The sequence below is a fragment of the Histomonas meleagridis genome (genome assembly GCF_020186115.1).
Source record: "Histomonas meleagridis strain 2922-C6/04-10x chromosome Unknown contig_122, whole genome shotgun sequence".
Classification (NCBI taxonomy): domain Eukaryota; phylum Parabasalia; order Tritrichomonadida; family Dientamoebidae; genus Histomonas; species Histomonas meleagridis.
In genome coordinates, this window is record NW_027150761.1 from 60,564 (window position 1) to 76,633 (window position 16,070).

Sequence of the window (16,070 nt, forward strand, 5' to 3'; positions counted from 1 at the left end):
AGGCTTTAATCTTAAACTTTTCTCAATGTTCGAACGCTCTACTTCTGCTTGCTCAATGGTATAATCAAGAAGAACTTTTAAATGATTGATATGTTGATGAGCTGTATGTAAATAATTTTTTGAATTTTGGTCATTTAAAGAAATAGCATCAAGGAACATCGCAAGTTCTCCCCTTAAAGGTGGGAGTTCTATTGATAGATATCCTTTGGAATTATTCCTTGAGCTGCTCATTTCGATCTATTCTTTAACCGTTGCCATGCGAACGATCACTTGTTGAATTTAACCGCTGTCATTTGCCTTTTATTCCTCATTGAAATAAAAAATGTCGATGATGCTTGATTATTTCTCATTTACCAGAAGATAACGACAACCAAGTGAAAGAAATAAATATTACCGGACCAGATATTTAAGGTTTTCGTGAATATATTTATGTTTCCGAATGATCTCATAATAATTTTGTCTATCTAATAAAATTGAGTCAATTTATACAATTGAACAATATCGCATAACCAATTAACACTTCAACATATATTAGTAGTGAGTAAGAAATAAAAAATAGATTCAATTCGTATTTTTGACTGAATTTGAATAGTTTATCGAAAAACCAATTTGGTGTTTAGCAATTAAAAATGATCATTATTTTTCACAATTTCAAAATAAATATCCATATATATCCGAAATATCTTACCCATGATCGGCACATTTCATTGCTCATAGGTGGGCCATATCATTGGTTTTCTAGCTCTTCTTTTTTTGAAATGCAGGTAAAACATTTGAAAGAACAAATTTACTTTCCACGTGCATAGGTGTATTCATGTGTCTTGTGACAATGCAGTAATAAAAATGATATGAATTGGTTTTAATGTCAAACCAAAAAATCTAACATTCAACGTGTGCATGCACAAAAAAAGATATTAGCCACAAATCACACAACCACATTTGTTCCTTTTTTGCAGTTTATCTTGTTTCGAAATTTTCAACTTGGAAGCAAGTTCATGTCAAAATCTGTCAGTGGTTAATGTTTTGAATTTGTGAACTGCAGTTTTCAATTTCAAAGATTTATGACAGAAATTTTCTGTGAATGATGCACCCGTTTTATCTCAAAATTGAATGTATTCTGGATTGGCATATCATCGGAGACGCTGGAAGAAAATAGATATAAAAGTTGAACAAAAAAGTCTAAAACCATGTTATTTTTTAATTTACTTCGTCCCAGGAATCGAAGAAAACAAGGTGTACTTTAAACAATTCGATTCATTGAGTTGAATCTCTAGAGATTGTTTGTAAGTGATGAACTTTTGATCAAAAGTGAACTTTTTTCTAACTCCTGCTTAGTACGGCTTCGTAGGAATATAAGAGGCTTATGATAAACATTTTGATTAGGATAAGCATTCATCGCCCATTCAGCAGAATCCCAAAGGATTAATTTGCTTCTTTTGTTCTTTGCATTTTGGTCGATTCTTATATTTGGGAATTTGCTTCGCGGCACTTCTGAAGTCATTAAAAAAAATGGTTTTTCGAAGTTGACAATTTTCTATCAAAACCGTTGTCAGTGATTCGGTTAATTAATTGAAATATCGTTGTAAACTTGTAACACACAATTTTGATAATAAATCGGATACAACCAACATCATGAACAAACATCCATGAAAATTTTCTGCTGTATATTATGATGGTGAACCTTGAACATTTCTGACAGATGACTATAACATAATAGTTATAATGAGGTAATTTTGTGATCATTTTCATATATTTCATTGGCAATTCTAAGTTCAGTATAAAATATTTTGAATTATTTATCATTCATCGATATTATTTATGTGTTATATTTTTTCGTGTTTTCGATTAATCCAATGAAAATTAAGTGCGAAAAAATTAAAACAGTTGATATATATATTTTATGCATTTATATAACCTTTAAATATTGCTTGAGAATCGACTTTTGTCTCACCTGATTAATTTTTTCCTCTCTTCCTTTCGAATTTTTATGATTAACATCTAATCACATTGAATCTCAAATAAGATCATTAATAATGCTGAAATTTATATTTTATACCACATTTTATTACATTAAAATTTTGTTTGCTAAAAAAAATTCTTGTAATTTTAAAAACAGACCTTTTTTATAATTCGGCTCATCAAGGGTGGCCCTTAACAACGAAAATACATTAACTTTTTGTACTTAATTTTCATTGGAGTAATATGACATTTTTTTGAAAATGAGCCGTTGGTCTCCGACGGCTAAAAGTGGACAATTTTTAATGACTGATGGATAAAGATTCATGAATGTCCTGGCAGAAAACGTTTAAAAAACGTTAAAAAGTGGACAATTTTTAGCTTCCAATGGTCAAATTTTTGTGGCCGGCACTGTACCATATTTTTTCTAATACAGCTGTTTGCTTTTTGTTTGGCTTGCTTTACAAAAGTAAATATCCGAAAAGTGACACATCTACAAAATAAATCACCTGAATAACAAAAATATTGTCTTGTTTTGGAAAAGTAATTTATCCATTCGAGTCTAATAAAAAACATATCTGCTCAAATTATTACAGCTGTTTGCTTTTTGTTTGGCTTGCTTCACAGAAGCAAATGTCTGTTATTGAGAAGTTTACAAATGCCTTACAAAAAAATTGTCTATCCTATCAAAAAGATTCTCTTCTTTTACAAAAGTAATTGGCAAAAAAGTGACGCTTGTAAAAAAGAATATTTTTTTTTACAAAAGTAAATATCCAAAAATTGAATAAAATAAATTTGACACGAGACTTTATTTGAATTATTTGTGCCTACATTATTTTTTTGCCCTATAGAGGGGTACAGGTGTGATGAGCACCAAATTAAATTTATTTTTTCTCTCCATATATTTTAGGAAAAACATTTTAAATTCATAAAACATATCTATGATGATATAGAGATTATTTTGAGCATTGATTTTTTTTAAAAAATTAAAAATCAAATGATTATACATTTTTTTTAAAAATTTGGTTTTTTGATATTTTTCCGTGAACATAGGGTTTATAATTAAAGTTTAATAATTTGTATAAATAATTTAATTTATTTTCGAGTATTCATTATAAAAATGCACTATTTAAGAATATAAAATAGGAAAAATAAACAATTCAAAAATGCAGATATTTACTTTAATTACTTATTAAGCGAGACATTTACTTTTTGTAAAGCGAGATATTTATTTTAGGGTGGTAGACAATTTAAACGTTTAGCAAGACATTTGTTTTGTAAAGCATTTGTAAACTTCTCAATCTCGGACATTTACTTTTGTGAAGCAAGCCAAACAAAAAGCAAACAGCTGTAATAATTTAAGCAGATATGTTTTTTATTAGACTCGAATGGATATGATCTAAAATGGAAAATGAATATAATAAATGGTAAAAATTTATTTTTTCTCACATATCCTGAAATCGAACAAGTTTCGTTTAGCAATTGTTCCAATCTCATCATTTGTAGCGGTTTTCAACCGTCATTTTTATTTGAAAAAAATTGGATTTTCAACTTTTTGAATTAGGTTTTGCTTCCTTCGGAAAAAGATAAGAGAAGATTCAGAAGATTTTCATAAAAAAATTTGAGCAAGATGGATGCGTTTTGGTTGAATAATGAAATATTTTTTAATGAAAAACTTCAAGCATATGAGATAAATGATAAGCTGCCTATGGGATGGCAGAAAGATAATAAAGTTTTAATGAATAATGAAAATTTAAGTATTCCAAATAAAATTAAATATGTGAATGGATTTCATCATGAAGTTCATTCTATGTTTTTATTTATTATAATTTTATATAAAAATTCATATCACATGTCCATTAAAATTTTTTCCAGCGTCATTTAACAGCATTGGAATGAGCACATCAAAGATAAATTCCTTTCCAGACTTAATTGCACTTACAGAAATAATTTATAACATAAATACAAACAATCTTGATACATCTGTTTCTTCATTACGCAAATTTTATGATAATTCACGAACGTATTCATTCAACTTGATCATCTGCCGTTTCATTTACACTTTGTTTGTAACAAGATTGAAAAATATAGATATAATTATTGAGTTTTTGAATTTAATTGAACGAGATGTAAATAAAAATCAAGTTAAAATAATTGACATCTTTTCTCAATTCCTTCTGAAAAATAACTCACAAGAATCTAATTATCTTATCGGAAAGTTGATAGAAAAAGGTTTAATTAACTCATCGATTACTAAAAATATGAAAAATTTATATTTTTCACATTTTAAAGCACATTTCGTTTTAAACCATCGTTATCAATTTTCTGAATATTTCTCCAAAAACCTTGAAAAACTTAAAGCGAATAACTGGGAACTTCATCAGAAATATGTTAAAGAAGGAATAAATCAGAATGAAATTGCGAAAATAATTCGAAATGATGATATAGAAAAACTTCAAGAAATATCATCACAAACAAATTTCGATTTTAATCAAACAATTCCAAAATCACTTTATGAAAGATATTCATTTATTAATCATAAAAATGTTACATTAATTGATTATGCAGCATTTTTTTCTTCAGTTAAATGTTTTAAATATTTACTTATGAATGGAGCAAAATTAGATAACACAGGTAAATATGCAGTTGCAGGTGGAAATGAAGAAATTATTCATTTATGTGAACAAAATCATTCAACATTTGAAGATGCATATGAAGCAGCAATAGAATTTCATCGAAATGATATCTTTAAATATTTTTATGATAATAAGTTAAAAGAAATTAAGAATTTAGAAGAATTAGGAGCAAAATGTGTTTTACATGATAATTATGAACTTTTATCATTTTTACTTAAAGAAGGAATGAAAATAAATGAAAATATTCTAATTGCTTCAATCATAACAGGGAATTTATATATTACTCAATATTTTCTCGAAAGTAATCATATTCCTTTTGATTTTTTGAAAATTTCGGGTTTTTCTGGAAATGTGGAACTTTATAACTATTTAATTAACAATAGATACATTGATTTTAGCAAGATTGTTTGCTTATTTCATTAGATTTTTTATTAAAATATTTTATTGTTTCATAAAAATTTTTAAATTTTTTTTTTAAATATTTTTAGCACTAACAAATGCTTCAAAAAATGGTTATACAGAAATAGTTAAATTACTTCTTGAACAAGAAGGAATTGATATTAATGCTAAAGATAAAATTTATTTGTTTTATTTATAATTTATTTTAATAATTTTATATTTCAAAATAATATTTGAAAATTATTGAAATTATTTAGAACAGCACTTATTTTAGCATCTTCAAATGGTCATATAGAAATAGTTAAATTACTTCTTGAACAAGAAGGAATTGATATTAATGATAAAGATATTTATTTGTTTTATTTATAATTTATTTTAATAATTTTATATTTCAAAATAATATTTGGAAATTATTTAAATTATTTCTAACAGCAATTATGTATGCAGACTGGAATGGTCATACAGAAATAGTTCAATTACTTCTTGAACAAGAAGGAATTGATATTAATGCTAAAGATATTTATTTGTTTTATTTAATATTTATTTTAATAATTTTATATTTCAAAATAATATTTGGAAATTATTTAAATTATTTCTAACAGCAATTATGTATGCAGACTGGAATGGTCATACAGAAATAGTTCAATTACTTCTTGAACAAGAAGGAATTGATATTAATGATAAAGATATTTATTTGTTTTATTTATAATTTATTTTAATAATTTTATATTTCAAAATAATATTTTGAAATTATTTAAATTATTTAAAACAGCACTTATTTCAGGATCTGAGAATGGTCATACAGATATAGTTAAATTACTTCTTGAACAAGAAGGAATTGATATTAATGTTAAAGATATTTTTTTTGTTTTATTTAATATTTATTTTAATAATTTAATATTTCTAAATAATATTTGGAATTTATTTAAAGTATTTGAAACAGCACTTATTGATGCATCTCAATATGGTTATACAGAAATAGTTAAATTACTTCTTGAACAAGAAGGAATTGATATTAATGCTAAAGATATTTATTTGTTTTATTTAATATTTATTTTAATAATTTGAAAATTCAAAATAATATTTGAAAATTATTTAAATTATTTAAAACAGCACTTATTTTAGCATCTTCAAATGGTCATATAGAAATAGTTAAATTACTTCTTGAACAAGAAGGAATTGATATTAATGCTAAAGATATTTATTTGTTTTATTTAATATTTATTTTAATAATTTGAAAATTCAAAATAATATTTGAAAATTATTGAAATTATTTAGAACAGCACTTATTTGGGCATCTTATAATGGTTATACAGAAATAGTTAAATTACTTCTTGAACAAGAAGGAATTGATATTAATGCTAAAGATATTTATTTGTTTTATTTAATATTTATTTTAATAATTTGAAAATTCAAAATAATATTTGAAAATTATTGAAATTATTTAAAACAGCACTTATTTTAGCATCTTCAAATGGTCATATAGAAATAGTTAAATTACTTCTTGAGCAAGAAGGAATTGATATTAATGATAAAGATATTTTTTTGTTTTATTTAATATTTATTTTAATAATTTAATATTTCAATATAATATTTGGAATTTATTTAAATTATTTGAAACAGCACTTATTGATGCATCTCAATATGGTTATACAGAAATAGTTAAATTACTTCTTGAACAAGAAGGAATTGATATTAATGCTAAAGATATTTATTTGTTTTATTTAAAATATTTTGAAAAAATATGAAATTTCATATAAACATTTGGAATTACTTATAAACATATAAAACAGCGCTTATGATAGCATCAGAAAAGAAAAATGCAGATATTATTCGATTATTTGCAGACAAAATTCAACATCATAAATGTGATGACATAATAAAATTAAAAGATTCTCAAGGATAAAAGAGGAAATATTTAAATATTGAAATAAACATTTCCTAAATTCAGTTTGTTTTAATACATTATTATTAACGCATGAAATTTGATAAATAGAATATTTTATATCATATTTTATTGCATGATTTTCATATAATTTGATGATAATTTTTGTGAAAAAAATGATGAAAAATTCATAACAACAAAAAATTAATTATTATTCATAGTATTACTTACTCTTAAAGTTTAATGGAAATCTATTGAGTACATCTTATTATTTTTAGTCCCATAATACAAAATATTTGTACGGAATCCAGCTACCCTTTTGGTCATTGATCATTTTTTTTTCACTCGACTTTTTGTAAATTTTACATAACGATAGAACGATATTTTCTAAAAGTAATTTTATGACTATACCATTATTTTCGACTGCGATATGAAGTGCTGTTTCAAATTATGAAAACATGTTTCAAAATATTAAAACATATTCTAAATTATTAAAATGAATATTATATTCATTTACATCAATTCCTTCTTTATCTAAAACATATTTCACAAGTTCAATATTTCCTGATTCTGAAGCAAATAGTAAAATACCTTTTGGAATTTGGTTACTTTGAAGGAAATATTTCAAGAGAAATAAATTTCCATTTCTTGCTGATTCATTTATATCATAAGCATTAACATTAATTCCTTTTTCAACAAAAAATGCTAAAATTTCATAATTATCTTTTTGAATACAAAAACTTACTAATGTTTTATCTTCAGACATTTTTGGTATTGATTGTATTTTTTCTAATTTATTTTCATAAATATATTTAAAGATATCATTTCGATGAAATTCAATTGCTGCTTCATATGCATATTCAAATGATGAATGATTTTGTTCACATAAATGAATGATTTCAATGTTTCCACTTGCAATTGCATATTTACCTATATTATTAATATTTGCACCATTCATAAGTAAATATTTAAAACATTTATCTGAAAAAAAAATGCTGCATAATCAATTAATGTAATATTTTCTTCATTAATAAATGAACATCTTTCATAAATTGATGGTTTAATTGTTTGATTAAAATCGAAATTTGTTTGTGATGATATTTCTTGAAGTTTTTCTATATCATCATTTCGAATTATTTTCGCAATTTCATTTGGATTAACTCCTTCTTTGGCGTATTTCTTATGAAGTTCCCAATCATTCTTTGAAAGTTCTTCATGATGATTAATAAAGTATTTTTCTATTGGATCATTTCCATATGCCATATGGTTTTGATTTTCTTTTTCTGTTTTATAATGAGCAAAATATCTCGATTTAATATTTTTGGTGATATCTTTGTCAATCAAATTTTGTTCAATTAGTTTCTCGATTAAATAATATGATTCTTGTGTGTTCTTTGGAGATATACGTTTGATAAAAATTGAAATTAGTTTAACAATATTTTGATTAATTTCTTCTTCTTTCATTTCAAGTGTTTTTAAAAAATTTATGTAAATATCAAACTCATGCTTTCGTGATGAAAATGTATTATAAATTATGTTACTTATAATAGTATTAAAAGTATTTGGGAAATTTCCATCGAATAATTCCAATGCTTTTTTAGCTGACACCTGGGAGTTTTCTTCACTTAAACTGAATATAGTTTTCTCAAGCTCAATTAAGGATTTCAGGCATGTTGACAAATTATTCAAATTTTTCTCTCCTGTGTTTGTGGTAGTAGTACCATCATTTGACATGTGATTTGTCATATAAAATCTGCTCCTTTGAATATTGGCACTTTCCGGCCATTGATCTAATAAACGGTCTCTTAACGTACAATTTTAGATGGAGTTGCGGCTGGGGGCACTTCTATCAATAAATCAATTTTTGATTTGAATGAAAAAAATTTCTCTAGATCTGCATGTTTGATTGTCAACAAATTTAATGAAATTCATCCTTTATCATATTATTTAATTATTATTCAAATGATATATTATTCCTTTGTGAATATTTATATTAATGTAGATTTATTTTGAAATATTATAAAAGAAATAAGAAAATTTGAAGAGATTAATAAAGTCAAATATATTTGATATATTTGGGCGATTTCTTAATAATATTCGAACAGATGAATCATCTTATCTTCTTGAAGCTATGATTGAACATAATTTTCTTCAACCAAACACCCTAAAAAACAACCAGAATGATTATTTTGTACATCATATGTCTAAAGATAAATTAGCAATCTATTTAAGGAAATATTCATTTTTATTGCCTTACCAAATTATGAAGAATTATCAAAGAATGATTGGGAACTTCATAAGAAATTACTAAAAGAAGGAGTTAATCCAAATGAAATTGCGAAAATAATTCGAAATGATGATATAGAAAAACTTCAAGAAATATCATCACAAACAAATTTCGATTTTAATCAAACAATTAAACCATCAATTTATGAAAGATGTTCATTTATTAATGAAGAAAATATTACATTAATTGATTATGCAGCATTTTTTTTTTCAGATAAATGTTTTAAATATTTACTTATGAATGGTGCAAATATTAATAATATAGGTAAATATGCAATTGCAAGTGGAAACATTGAAATCATTCATTTATGTGAACAAAATCATTCATCATTTGAATATGCATATGAAGCAGCAATTGAATTTCATCGAAATGATATCTTTCATTATCTTTATGAAAGTAAAATTGAAGAAATTAATAATTTAGAAGAAAACTTTGTATTTTACATCAAAATTATGAAATATTTTCATTTTTACTTAAAGAAGGAATGAAAATCAATGATGATATAATGAAGCAGTAATTATCGGAGGAATCCAAAATTTATTAACATTTTTAGTGAATATTTAGTCGATAAAAAACAATGAATCTAAATATTTTGCACATTGCAAAACAGAAGAAGAAAACAAAAAGCATATTTTAAGACCATTCAATTTTTTTTTAAATAATTTCGAAGAACTTTCAAAGAATACTAAAAAATTGCCTTGGATTATAAGCATATTGATTATGACTAAATGGGATACTTAATTTACCAAACATTGGTGATATTTCTATTGTTTCGTTTTTGTGTGTGATTATTCTTAAATTAATTGAATCAGGTTGAATGTTTTTTCTCAATTATTTGAATATAACCGACCCAATTTTTTGAGTATTTCGCTGCACTTTTATTGTAAACTAATTGTCTATTAACACCATTTGATAATTTACTCAATGGGTTTTGCGAATTTAACTCATTTACTCCATCTGCTGAACCATACCCTAATAAAGTTAATCCTAAATTGGTAAATGATTGAGTAAATTCGCAAAATGAATCATATGAAGAATTACAAATTGCTGTTAGTAAAATATTTTCTGAATATTTTGGATAACACAGAAAGATGTTATTTTTATCTTTATCTTTTGTATTATCGACAATGCTTTTATTTTCATAATTTATATTAATCGATTTACAACCATCACATCTAATTGTAATGTAATATTTTCCGATGAAAAATTCTTGAATAATTTCTCTTGGAATTTGGTAAGTCAATGATTTTATATTTAGAAGTGATGTTTTGATATTGATCAATTTCATTAAAATCATTTAAATTTGGTATTATTAATTTTAAGTTATTATCATAAAATATTTGAAAATAATTTATGAAAAATATAACAAAAACGAGAACATAAAAATGTTTTTTCCTTTCTTTTGTTTTCAATTCGTAGTTGGTCAGAAAATAGCGAACTCCAGAAAATCAATGTTCAGTAAATATGCAAACATTGTTATGTTTTTTATGCGCTACAAAAAATTTGGAAAACGATAGGTACACGAGCCATTTTCATGTACACTAATTCCGAGCTATAGTTTATACAAAACATTCTCTCGGGACGGTAAATTTTCGAAATCTTCATTTTTTCACGAGTTTGTCGGACAATTAGAGAAAAAATGCTTATATATAAATCAATAAAAATATATACTTTTAATTGGTGATAATAATAAGCCGACTTTTATTATTTTATTTCATTTATAAAGCAAGATATTTTCATTTTAGCTTGAACAATTCAACTTTTTGATTATTTATACAAATTTGAATTGATATATCCGTTATTAATATTTTCCACATGAGACCAAAGGAACATTGCGACTGGGAAACACTTCTATCAATAAATCAAGCAATTTTTGGTTTGAATGAAGAAAATTTCTCGAGATCTTTAGGTTTAATAATCAACAAATTTGATGAAATCCATCCTTTATCTTATGATTTAATTATTATTCAAATGATATATGATTCCTTTGTAATTAGAAACAATAATATAGATTTATTTTTTAATATTATAAAAGAAATAAGAACATTTGAAGAGATTAATAAAATCAAATCCAATATATTTGATATATTTGGTCGATTTCTTATCAATAAGTATACAAATGAATCATCTTATCTTCTTGAAGCTATGATTGAACATAATTTTCTTGAACCAAGCATTGTAAAAAACAAACATAGTGCTTATTTTGCACATTATATGTCTAAAGAAGAATTAGCAATCTATTTAAGGGAAAATGATTTTGTAAATTATGAAGAACTTTCAAAGAATGATTGGGAACTTCATAAGAAATTCATTAAAGAAGGACATAATCCAAATGAAATTGTAAAAATGATTCGAAAAGATGAAATAGAAAAACTTCAAGAAATATCATCGCAACTAAATTTTGATTTTAATCAAAAAATTAAACCATCACTTTATGAAAGATGTTCATTTATAAATAAAAAAAATGTTACATTAATTGATTATGCAGCATTTTTTTCTTCTGTTAAATGTTTTAAATATTTATTTATGAATGGTGCAAATGTAGAAGATACAGGTATATATGCAGTTGCAGGTGGAAATGAAGAAATCATTCATTTATGTGAACAAAATCATTCATCATTTGAAGATGCATATGAAACAGCAATTGAATTTCATAGAAATGATATTTTTCATTATCTTTATGAAAACAAATTAGAAGAAATTAATAATTTAGAAGAATTAGGAAAGCTTTGTATTTTACATCATAACTTCGAAGTATTTTCATTTTTACTTAAAGAAGGAATGAAAATTAATGATAATATTATTAATGAAGCAGCAAATATTGGAAATATTTTTTTAGTTGAATATTTTCTTAAAGAGCATTCAATTCCTCATGATATATTGGTATTTTCATCTGGATCAGGAAATATTGAACTTGTTGAATCCGTTTTAAAACAAGAAGGAATTGATATTAATGCTAAAGATATTTCTTTGTTTTATTTATTATTTATTTTAATAATTTTATATTTCAAAATAATATTTGGAAATTATTTAAATTATTTCAAACAGCACTTATTTGGGCATCTAGACATGGTCATACAGAAATAGTTAAATTACTTCTTGAACAAGAAGGAATTGATATTAATGCTAAAGATAATTTTTATTTTAATAATTTGGAAATTCAAAATAATATTTGGAAATTATTTAAATTATTTCTAACAGCAATTATGTATGCAGACTGGAATGGTCATACAGAAATAGTTCAATTACTTCTTGAACAAGAAGGAATTGATATTAATGCTAAAGATATTTATTTGTTTTATTTAATATTTATTTTAATAATTTTATATTTCAAAATAATATTTGGAAATTATTTAAATTATTTCTAACAGCAATTATGTATGCAGACTGGAATGGTCATACAGAAATAGTTCAATTACTTCTTGAACAAGAAGGAATTGATATTAATGATAAAGATATTTATTTGTTTTATTTATAATTTATTTTAATAATTTTATATTTCAAAATAATATTTGGAAATTATTTAAATTATTTAAAACAGCACTTATTTTAGCATCTTGGAATGGTCATACAGAAATAGTTAAATTACTTCTTGAGCAAGAAGGAATTGATATTAATGATAAAGATATTTTTTTGTTTTATTTAATATTTATTTTAATAATTTAATATTTCTAAATAATATTTGGAATTTATTTAAAGTATTTGAAACAGCACTTATTGATGCATCTCAATATGGTTATACAGAAATAGTTAAATTACTTCTTGAACAAGAAGGAATTGATATTAATGCTAAAGATATTTATTTGTTTTATTTAATATTTATTTTAATAATTTGAAAATTCAAAATAATATTTGAAAATTATTTAAATTATTTAAAACAGCACTTATTTTAGCATCTTCAAATGGTCATATAGAAATAGTTAAATTACTTCTTGAACAAGAAGGAATTGATATTAATGCTAAAGATATTTATTTGTTTTATTTAATATTTATTTTAATAATTTGAAAATTCAAAATAATATTTGAAAATTATTGAAATTATTTAGAACAGCACTTATTTGGGCATCTTATAATGGTTATACAGAAATAGTTAAATTACTTCTTGAACAAGAAGGAATTGATATTAATGCTAAAAGTATTTATTTGTTTTATTTATAATTTATTTTAATAATTTTATATTTCAAAATAATATTTGGAAATTATTTAAATTATTTAAAACAGCACTTATTTTAGCATCTTGGAATGGTCATACAGAAATAGTTAAATTACTTCTTGAACAAGAAGGAATTGATATTAATGCTAAAGATAAAAATTTATTTGTTTTATTTAAAATTTATTTTAATAATTTAATATTTCTAAATAATATTTGAAAATTATTTAAATTATTTAAAACAGCACTTATTGATGCATCTGAATATGGTTATACAGAAATAGTTAAATTACTTCTTGAACAAGAAGGAATTGATATTAATGCTAAAGATATTTATTTGTTTTATTTAATATTTATTTTAATAATTTGAAAATTCAAAATAATATTTGAAAATTATTGAAATTATTTAAAACAGCACTTATTTTAGCATCTTCAAATGGTCATATAGAAATAGTTAAATTACTTCTTGAGCAAGAAGGAATTGATATTAATGATAAAGATATTTTTTTGTTTTATTTAATATTTATTTTAATAATTTAATATTTCAATATAATATTTGGAATTTATTTAAATTATTTGAAACAGCACTTATTGATGCATCTCAATATGGTTATACAGAAATAGTTAAATTACTTCTTGAGCAAGAAGGAATTGATATTAATGCTAAAGATATTTATTTGTTTTATTTAATATTTATTTTAATAATTTTATATTTCAAAATAATATTTGGAAATTATTTAAATTATTTAAAACAGCACTTATTTTAGCATCTTGGAATGATCATACAGAAATAGTTAAATTACTTCTTGAACAAGAAGGAATTGATATTAATGCTAAAGATATTTGTTTGTTTTATTTTGGATTTATTTTAATAATTTTATATTTCAAAATAATATTTGGAAATTATTTAAATTATTTAAAACAGCACTTATTTTAGCATCGAAATATGGTTATACAGAAATAGTTAAATTACTTCTTGAACAAGAAGGAATTGATATTAATGCTAAAGATAAAATTTATTTGTTTTATTTAATATTTATTTTAATAATTTAATATTTCTAAATAATATTTGGAATTTATTTAAATTATTTCAAACAGCACTTATTTGGGCATCTAGACATGGTCATACAGAAATAGTTAAATTACTTCTTGAACAAGAAGGAATTGATATTAATGCTAAAGATAATTTTTATTTTATTTAATATATATTTTAATAATTTGGGATTTCAAAATAATATTTGAAAATTATTTAAATTATTTCAAACATCACTTATAATCGCATCTAGAAATGGTCATACAGAAATAGTTAAATAACTTCTTGACAAAGAAGGAATTGATATTATAGTTCCGGAAAGCAAAAAATGTCCATTGGCCAGAAAAAAACAGGCAACAGAAAAAACCGCAATAATAAGTAAACGTTCATAAGCCATCGTCAGAAAAAATGTTCACGAAGTTAACGAGCGCCGAAATTAACGTTCATCGGCCAGTAATTTTGTCCCAGAACAAAAACAAAATATCTTTTTCAGTAATAAACTTTATTTTTCATAAATGCTTAAACCTGTGAACTAAAACGTATTTTTGTACTTTACAAAAAGGAAACAGTATTCCTCCTGAATTTGTGGATCCTCAAAATCCTAGATATATAGTAGTGCAACAATGTAAGTGTAAATTTAAGGATTATTTAGTATCTGATGTTTCAATGCACGCTGATTTTATTGAACGTGATCATTATGAAGATCATTTCTGTATTAATACGAATGAAAATCGAACTAAATATAAGAAATATGAATAATCATTATTATAAATAGGATTATCAAAACAAGTATAATCATTAGCATGTTTTGGAAATACAACTGTAATAGTTGTAACATTAAATAAAGGCATATTAATAGTAGATCGTATACCAGATTCTGTAGCAGCTAACGCAAATGCATTATAATCTAATTGTTGTGAAGGAATTAATAAACCTCCAGGTTGTTGAAGTATTTGAGCTATTTGATTTAAAGTTTCTTCTTTAACTCCAAATCCAAACATATTAGATATACATGAAACTACTGTTAAACCTGTACAATATAAAGAAACATTTTCAGATGCAGTATCAATAGTATGATTAGTTTCGATATCACATTTAAATGTAGTAGTTATATAAGCAGAATTACCTATTCGAGTAAAACCATGAGTAAATAAAGGTAAATTATTAAATGTAGCATTAATAGAAGTTACTTCTAAAAATTCTTTAACTTCTTTAATTTTACATGGATCTACTTGACACCAAATTAAACCATTTTGTTTAACATAAAACTTTAATTCAATATCACCAACTAATTTATTTGGATATAAATCAAATGCTTGTAAAGCTAATATATCTTCAAATGGAAGATTCATTTCAAATTCGATATCATGTTTATTTCCATCTGCAATTGTATTTAAATGATTTTGTAAATTATTAAGAACTTTGAAAGAATGATTGGGAACTTCATAAGCAATTAATTGAAGAAGGAGTTAATCAGAATGAAATTGCGAAAATAATTCGAAAAGATGAAATCCTAAAACTTCAAGAGATATCATCACAATCAAATTTTGATTTTAACCAAAAAATTGAGCCATCACTTTATGAAAGTTGTTCATTTGTTAATCATTATAATGTTACATTAATTGATTATGCAGCATTTTTTTTCAGTTAAATGTTTTAAATATTTACTTATGAATTGTGCAAATATTAATAATACAGGTAAATATGCAATATCAAGTGGAAAC